Below are 8,932 nucleotides of genomic sequence, written 5' to 3'. Positions count from 1 at the left end.
CTGAGCCAACCAGGCACCCCTTCATTAATATTTTAAGTTGAAAGTACATCCATCATGTTGCCTCCTTTCTACTCATCAGTAAAGACGAGGATTTCCTTTGGAACCAATGACAAAAGAAAGGGTTGGCCTCAAATGACAGCCACCAAAATGTCAAGAGCCAGCAAATCAGAGGCTCTTAACTGGTAACTTCTGCTGTTGCACAATAGATTTTATGTTCATTTCTCAAAAATTTTAAAGACTTAAAAAAAAAGTAATCTCTGCACCCAGTGTGGGGCTCCAACTCACAACCCTGAGGTCAAGAGTCACTCGCTCCACCATCCGAGCCAACCAGGCTGCCCTGGGTGGCTCAGTCGGTTAGGCGTCCGACTTCAGCTCAGGTCATGATCTTGCTGTCCATGGGTTCGAGCCCTGCGTCGGGCTTTGTGCTGACAGCTCCGAGCCTTCAGCCTGCTTCGGATTCTGTGTCTGCCTCTCTCTCTGCCCCTCCCCCCGCTTGTGCTCTCTCACTCTCGCTCTCAAAAATACATAAACATTGGGGCGCCTGGGTGGCGCAGTCGGTTAAGCGTCCGACTTTAGCCAGGTCACGATCTCTCAGTCCGTGAGTTCGAGCCCCGCGTCAGGCTCTGGGCTGATGGCTCAGAGCCTGGAGTCTGTTTCCGATTCTGTGTCTCCCTCTCTCTCTGCCCCTCGCCCGTTCATGCTCTGTCTCTCTCTGTCCCAAAAAAAATAAATAAATAAACATTGAAAAAAATTTTTTTTTAAATACATAAACATTAAAAAAAATAAATGAAATAAAAACCTACTCAAGAGCTTTGAATTCCAATTCTAATTGGGAACAGTTGCTGCTTTTGCTTATTTCTAACACTGGTGTCTGCATACACTGCTTCCTACAGTCACTTGAGAAAGTTTATCCCCAAATCTTGGATCGACAGATGTTCCCATGGAACAATGCAGTTGGCATCTGGGGATTCCTATCGGCATCCACACACTTATTTCATGAAAACCACTCTCTCTTCTTCCTAGGACTTGAAACTGTACATTTCCCTCCAAGAAATACTTCCAATCTCGGAGCACAGCAATTTGTCACATCCTCGCCTCTGTTGTACCTGGATGACCGTCTCTGCAAGGTGGTGGCAGCCGTGGGTGGTTTTCCCTTTGTGATCCAGGGAGCCAGGAGATACTGTGTCCAGTGTCTTTGTTTTGTATGTAGCCTGCAAACGTGCAATAACCACTTCGTCTCCTTTTTGGAACATCTTTCAGCAAAATATGATAAGGCAGTTCTAGAATATGTTCCACAACATAGTGGTTGGTCTTTGGCACACTATTGTTTTGCTAAGAGAGTCGGTACTTTAAAAAAATTTTTGTTTATTATTATGTTTATTGATTTTGAGGGGGTGGGCAGAGGGAGAGGGAGGCACAGAATCTGAAGCAGCCTCCAGGCTCCAAGCTGTCAGCACAGAGCCTGACACGGGACTCGAACTCACAGACAGTGAGCTCATGCCCTGAGTCAAAGTCAGACGCTTAACCGAGTGAGCCACCCAGGCGCCCCTGAAAGTTCTTAATAACTAATTTTTTATACAAAACTAATGGCTTTCCAGATTCTTTCCCTCAGGTCTCTCTCTCTTCTCTACCCCTCTCATGCTCTCTCTCTCCCAAAAATAAATTAAAAAAAAAAACAAACATTAAAAAAGAGGGGAGATCTCATGTTGAGTGTTCTTACACACAAAGCAAAAACACAAATACAAAAACAAACAGAAAGACACAGGAGGGAGCTTTTGGAGGTGATGTCATTACCTAGATTGTCGTGATGGTTTCCCAGGTGTATGCATACCTCCAAACTTGTAATCGCACAGTAAACTATGCCCAATTCTACCTCAATAAAGCTGTTAAAAAAAATACAAATGCTAATAGGTCTAGGCTGGAACCCGGGAGTCTGTATTCTTAAAAGCTCTCTGGTGATTCCAATACACATTCCTATTTTAAAATAAATAGGTTGAGGGGCGTCTGGGTGGCTCAACTGGTTGAGAGCCTGATTTTGGCTCTGGTCATGATCCCAGGGTTGCGGGATCAAGTGCCACGTTGGGCTGCATGGAACCTGCTTCAGATTCTTTCTCTCTGCCCCTTTCCCCACCACTCATGCATGTGCTCTCTTTCTAAAAAAATAAAAATTAAAGGGGCGGCTGGGTGGCTCAGTCGGTTGAGCTTCTGACTTTGGCTCAGGTCATGATCTCGTGGTCCGTGAGTTTGAGCCCTGCACTGGGCTCTGTGCTGACAGCTCAGAGCTTGGAGCCCGCTTCAGATTCTGTGTCTCCTTTCTCTACCCCGCCCCACTCATGCTTTGTCTTTCTCAAAAATAAACATTGAAAAAACTTAGAAAAAAATAAAAACATAAAAATTTAAAAAATAAGGAGTGGTTGAGGAAGAAAGAGAGGCAGGCTGATGGACTAAAAAAAAAGAGAAAGAAGAGGGGCAGAGCCACATGCACATATTTATGGACACACATAGACACTAACACATACATGCCCATAAGTATATACATATGTATGCATACATAGTGAGACATCCAGGTCAGAATGACACACAGAGAGAGAACAAACCCAGAGACCCAGGGAGATAAAGAAGAGGAAAAAGCAGACAGGGTGGGAAGAAAAAGGGAGAGGGGGAAGAAAGATGGTACAAGAGGTTGGGAGAGAGTGGATCTCCAAGACACAGAGAAAGAAGGACAGATGGAGACAGAGACAGGAAGTAGATGACAGGAAGCAGGCAGAGACAGGAAGTAGATGATAGGAAGGAGGCAGAGACAGGAAGTAGATGACAGGAAGCAGGCAGAGACCGGAAGTAGATGATAGGAAGGAGGCTGCCAAGCCAGGAAACGAAGACCTCAAAGCCTCTTATCTAGAAAACTCCCAAACCTATGCAATGAGAAACTGACACGAAAATGACAATAAAATGAGACCCCAATCTCAGCTGCTCCAAGTTCCACTGTCCCCGCCTGCTTGCTATATGGCTTTTGGCAAGTCCCTGGGCACATCTGTGCCTCCATTTTCTCATCTGTAAAACCAAGGAGTCCTACCTGTGATCAATTGCAATATTTGGTAAATCTCTATGGTGTCAGTCCTGAAAGATACCAGGACAGGGCTGTGGACTTCTTACAGAGTTTTCAGAATGGTAGGATAGAATTTAAAAATGAGGAAAAATTAGGGGCACCTGGGTGGCTTAGTCGGTTAAGCGTCTAACTCTTGATTTTGGCTCAGGTCACGATCTCACCATTGGTGAGTTTGAGCCCCACGTCAGGCTCCGCGCTGACAGTGCTTGAGATTCTCTCTCTCCCTCTCTCTCTGCCCCTCCCCTGTGCTCGCTCTCTCTCTCTCTCTCTCTCTCAAAATAAATAAACTTTTAGAGACACCTGGATGGCTCAGTGGGTTGAGTGACTGACTTTGGCTCAGATCATGATCTCACTGTTTGTGAGTTCAAGCCCTGCATGGGGCTCTGTGCTGATAGCTCAGAACCTGGAGCCCACTTCAGATTCTGTGTCTCCCTCTCTGTCCGCCCCTCCCCCACTCACTCAAAAACAAATAAACATTAACACAAATAAAACATGAACAAATAAACTTCTTAAAAATGAGGAAAGATTAGACAACGTGTTTCAGAGAGCTGGTGTTTTTGATTCTCCCACGGTTTCTTTCTCACTGGAAAATTCTAGGGCTCTTCATTTTTCATTATTCAGGTAAAACCTGTCCACTTCCTGGTAGCCTCATATCCAGGGGCACTTTCTTCTCTGTTCATTAATATTCTTGCCCATGACCCCGTCCCTGAAAGATCCCATTAATAAACACATGATTGAATTTTATGGGCCTCATGGATATGCATGAGCTCATCTTGGGGCATCATTAACCATGAGGCCATTTCATCCAAATCACCCTGATTGTAATCACTTGCAGAAAACCCTCTTTGGGGAAGCTGCGGTGTCTTCCTACCGACAGGTTGGGACCAGAACAGTCGGGCCAATCCCCAAATAATCCAGAGATTTGGTGAGCAGAACCTTAAAGAGGGCTCGTGGAGACAGCTAGGGCCAAGAAGGACTCTCTCAAAGGTACACCTTAACCTAGAAACTTGGGAGGGGTGTGAGAGGCGGGACCTGGGAGCTCCCACAGCAAGGAAGGAAGGTTTAGAACAGCATGGTCCCCTGGAGAAAATAAAACGTAAGCCATAAATATCATTGTAAGTTTCATAGTAGCCACATTAAAAAAAAGAGTAAGAACAGGTGCAGTTTATTTTAATGATGTATTTCGTTGAACCACGATAGCCAAAATACTATCATTTCACATATGATCAACACACAAAAAAATTAGTGAGATAATCACATTCTTTGCTTTTTCATACTTCATCTTCAGATCCCACTTTTTTATGCTTACAACATGGGGCAATGAGAACTCACCACATTTCCAGTGCTCAAGAGCCATAGTGGCTGGTGGCCGCCATACTGGAAGGTGCAGTTATGGAGCTCTGTGAAAGAAAGGCCAGGGAAAGTGGGGAAGGAAGCTGTGGGGGCAGATTCCTTTCCTTGTAGAAACTCAAAGGTGTAGGTGAAGCCAGACCGTCTGACTAATGTAATGTTATGGAAGGCTGCCTGTACCCCAACTTTGGGGGAAAAGAGATGGAAGAAAAGAGAACTAACCTGGACAAACTGCCTATTAAATTCCTGGTAGTCAGCTACTATCTTCATGGTCCCATGAATATTTTTTGGCACCATTCCTCTAAGGTAAGGCTCACTCTGCCTGTTTCATGAAGGAGAAAGCTGAGATTCAGAGGTCCTTCCTGAGGTCCTGTCATTGCTCCCTCCAAAGACAGCCTGAATGCATAATGGAAGAGGTGCATTGGCATGTTTGTGAGGGGGTCTCACACTGAGGTTTTGTTTCACACTTGGAGACATCTGCTGCCAAGGAGCAGAAGGACTCAGTATTTTCAAGCCACACTAAACTCCAAATGCCTAGGCCCATGAGCTCCTATAATTCCCACAATAGCTTCCAAAGTTGGATTTTTATCTCCCCTTAACAGATGAGAACTTGAAAACTGGAAATTGGAGAGGTGAAATGACCTTCCCAAGGCCACCCAGCAGATAAATGGGAGAGGTGGAGTTTGAACCTGGGTTGGTTGGGTGCCATTCTCTTCTCATGGCTCCATTGTGACATTTTTTTGCTGAAGAGAATCAGTGAGTTGAGGCTGTGGGCTAAGCTGCCTCCTGGTGACTCTCTCAGCACCTTCATACTACCTGGTGTGGCTGTTCTCACTTCCCATGTTGGGTGATAGATATTTGTGCCTATGTCCCATCTCTGACTGTTGAAGCCAAAAATAATGTCCACTTCCTCTTAGTAGTTGTCCCAGTTCTATATGGATGGCAAGGTTCTAGAATACTTATTGGATGGATAGACAAAAAGTGGATGGTGGAAGAATGGATGGATGGATAGAAGGATGGAAGGAAGGAAGGCTGGATGAAAAGATGGATGATGGGTCAAAAGATGGATGAATGGATGGATGGACGGATGGATGGGTGGGTGACAGAAAGATAGATGAAAACAATATTAACAATGAAGAATATTATCAAGCAAGGAAAGCATTTACTAGAAGATAACATTTTCCGAAAAGTTTGGAGGACGATAAATAACAAAAAGTAAAGGAAAGAAGAAAATCAGAACATTTCCAAGATAAGTTTACTTAATGAATTAATTACTGAGAGCCTAGCATGGTGAAGAGAAGACTGGATGTTACTATCATCATCATCAATATTATCAGTCATCACCATCCTTAGCATTAATGGCCAACATTTATTGTGATCTTCCTTTATAGCAGACACCGTACTAAGTATTTTATATCTTTTGTTTAATTTGGTCCTTCCAACAAATGCGTGGAATAGGTATGATTCCCATTTTATGGATGAGTAAGCTGTTAAGAGCCTTGCATAATTATTGTTTTTAATTATGAAATCGTGTACACCTATGGAGAAAAATTCAAATAGGGAGTCTTGCAATTATCCTTGATTGTTCATTCCCACTTCTCAGAGATCTTACCAGCCAACAATCTTGTGACAGTGGCAGGATGCCAGCCCCAACTACCCCACGGCCCAGGACAAAAGGTCCTCCACAGCATTTGAATGTGCCAGTGATCAAGGAATGACTTGGTCCTCACTTGAATGTTCCAGACGTGGGTGTCTGGCTGTTGAGGCTCACTTCACAGTTCAGTCATTGTCTCGAACCACCCCCAAATATTTTCTATTAATATCCATGGCTTGATCCAAGTAGGCTCATTAACATTCCAGAATATCGGTCCTTATCAACTTCTTACATTTGCACGGTGTCCTTCGTGGCACAAAGAAGCAAACCATGTAGATACCTGGGGGGAAGCATCCAGGTGGAGGGAAGAGCAAGTGTAAAGGCCCTGAGGTGTAAGTTAGCTCAGCCTGTGCTGGAAACAGCGAAGAGCCTAGTGCAGCTGGGGCAGATCAAGGGAGAACAGAGTGATAAGGAATGAGCTTGGAGGGGAAGGCCATGGTATGGACTGTGGATTGTGTTATAAAAGTGACAGAGAAGTGTGTGGGAGTTAATGGATGCCACTTGTCCCCATTTTGATCTCTCCAGTGGCTTCTGTTTGCGTTTAGAATCTAAGGAAGGCTCTGTAGGGGTCCAGCACCATCTGCCTCGCCAAGTACTTCTTGGGCCTCACTCCTCCCTGCTCGCACCTGTTCTGGTTGTTGTTTAAATACATGTCAGCTTTTTCTCTCATCTTGCCTCTCCTGCCCAGATGAGCCACCAAGCCCCCTCCCCTGGTTCCCCTCACGCCTACATCCCACTCTTCCTGAGGGTCTGTTTACAAGTCATTTGCTTGGAAGAGCCTCGCCGGCCTCTTATCACCTTGCCCCAGTTACTCTTTGTCTGTAGCCTTGGTCCTTCCCCTTCGTCACCATGATCATGAGTAAGAGACACATGCTTGTCTCTGGTTTATTCCCTTCCTGTCTGTCTCCTTTGCAGGCAGCCCAGCCCCATGAAGGCAGGGGCAAGGCCTGTCTCCCACTCTGCTGTCTCTCATCCCCTAACCCTGCAGCCCACGCATTGTACAGGCTCAGGAAATATTTGTTTCTGAATGAATGCTTGAAAGCAAACACCAAGACCCCTGTGGACAGGACAGGGGAGAGCCTGGAGGCCAGGACATCGGTGATGGAAAGTGACAACCATCTGGGGGATAGAAGGTGAAAGCCCGAGTTTGCAGGAGCAGGAGAGACAGAGAGAAGGTGATGCGTTCACGAAGCCATTCGGGAAGCAGAAGCCACAGGGTTTGATGACTGATAGGACATTAGGGAGGAGAAAGCTTTACTGTTGGGGTGACAACTTGAGGGGTGGGGAAGAGCATTGTCTTAGCATTTATTTTTCGTGGTTCTGAAGGCTGGGAAGTCCAAGACTGTGGTACCCACAGATTCAGGGTCTGGTAAAAACCCACTTCCTGGTAGACAACCATCTTCTCACTGTGTCCTCACGTGGCGGAAGGGGCGAGGGGGCTCTTTGAGGTCTCTTTTACAAGGGCACTAGCCCCACTCATAATGTGTCACCCTCATAACCTAATCACTCCCAAAGACCCCACCTCCTAATGCCAATACCTTGGAGGTTAGGATTCCAACATATGAATTTGGGGGAGACACTTGAGCATCTGCCTCTTGATTTCAGCTCAGGTCATGATCCCAGGGTCATGGGATCGAGTCCCTTGTTGGGCTCTGCGCTGAGTGTGGAGCCTGCTTAAGATTCTCTCTCTCCCTCTTCCTGTGTTCCCAGCTCTCACTTTCTCTCTCTCTCAAATAAAAAAAAGGGGGAGAATAAAATAGAATTTGACATTCAGAAGTTTGCCTGGAGAGTTCTGGTATGAACAAGGATTTGGGTGGACATTTCTGGACTACTTAGACAGTGTCCCACAGCAGCTGAGAGCCCAGTCTCTGGTGTTGGGTTGTTGGGGTTCAGCTAAAAGCCCCAGCACTTATGAAGTTTGTGATCCTCAGCAAGATGCTTAAGCTTTCTGTGCCTCAACTTCCCCAAATTCGTAATGGGGGTTATATTAGTACCTCCCTCTTTGGGCTACTGTCAGGATCATAACGAATTTAGAATAGTGTATAGCACTCAATGAGTATTACCTGTTATTATGATCTCAGTTAATCATCATCACAAGCCTAAGTGGTAAGTAAGGTTAGCACCCCCATTTTTTTAGAGGAGGAAGCTGAGGCTTGGAGAACTTAAGTAACTTCCCAAGGTCACCCAGGTGGCAAATGGTGGAGTCAGGATTTCAATCAGGACCAGCTAGTTTCTGCAGTCAGAGGTGGGTCCAATTCTAGAGTCTGAACCACCAGCCAGAGTGAGAGCCATGAGTAGGTGGGCAGTGAATGAATGAGATATCACTCAGGAAAAAGCAAGTTTAGGGCTTGGTGCTGTGGTTAAGAATAACAAGAGAAATCAGAAAGGCATTCCAATGTGTAACAGGAAGGCAAGTGAGAGAGTGTGTTCTGAGACCCAGGTGCTCAGTAATGCCACCTACCTGTTCAAGGACCTGAATCGATGGCTTTGGGATTCCCCCCCCCCCCAATGGACCATTCAGATTTGTTATTAAGAATTGGGGCCATCTGATGTCTTTCCTGAGCTGCCTTATCTTTGCCTTAATTACTCATAAACCCAACTAACAATTTACAATGGAAATGCCCTTTCACATCAGTATCTCATTGGACCCTCACAGCCTCTCCCGGAGGCAGGAATTATTAACCTACACTTCTGCAGGCGAGGGAACAAAGGCCCATAGGAGGGAAGCGGTTTATGAAGCTTGAGAACTCTGAAACTTGTGTAGACAGGTCTGCAGTGGAACCCGAGATCTGTCCCTTACCATCTGTGGTGTTTGGGCAAGT

Source organism: Prionailurus bengalensis, chromosome E2 (genome assembly GCF_016509475.1).
Source record: "Prionailurus bengalensis isolate Pbe53 chromosome E2, Fcat_Pben_1.1_paternal_pri, whole genome shotgun sequence".
In the NCBI taxonomy this organism is placed as follows: Eukaryota; Metazoa; Chordata; class Mammalia; order Carnivora; family Felidae; genus Prionailurus; species Prionailurus bengalensis.
Note: the sequence above shows the minus strand (reverse complement) of the source record.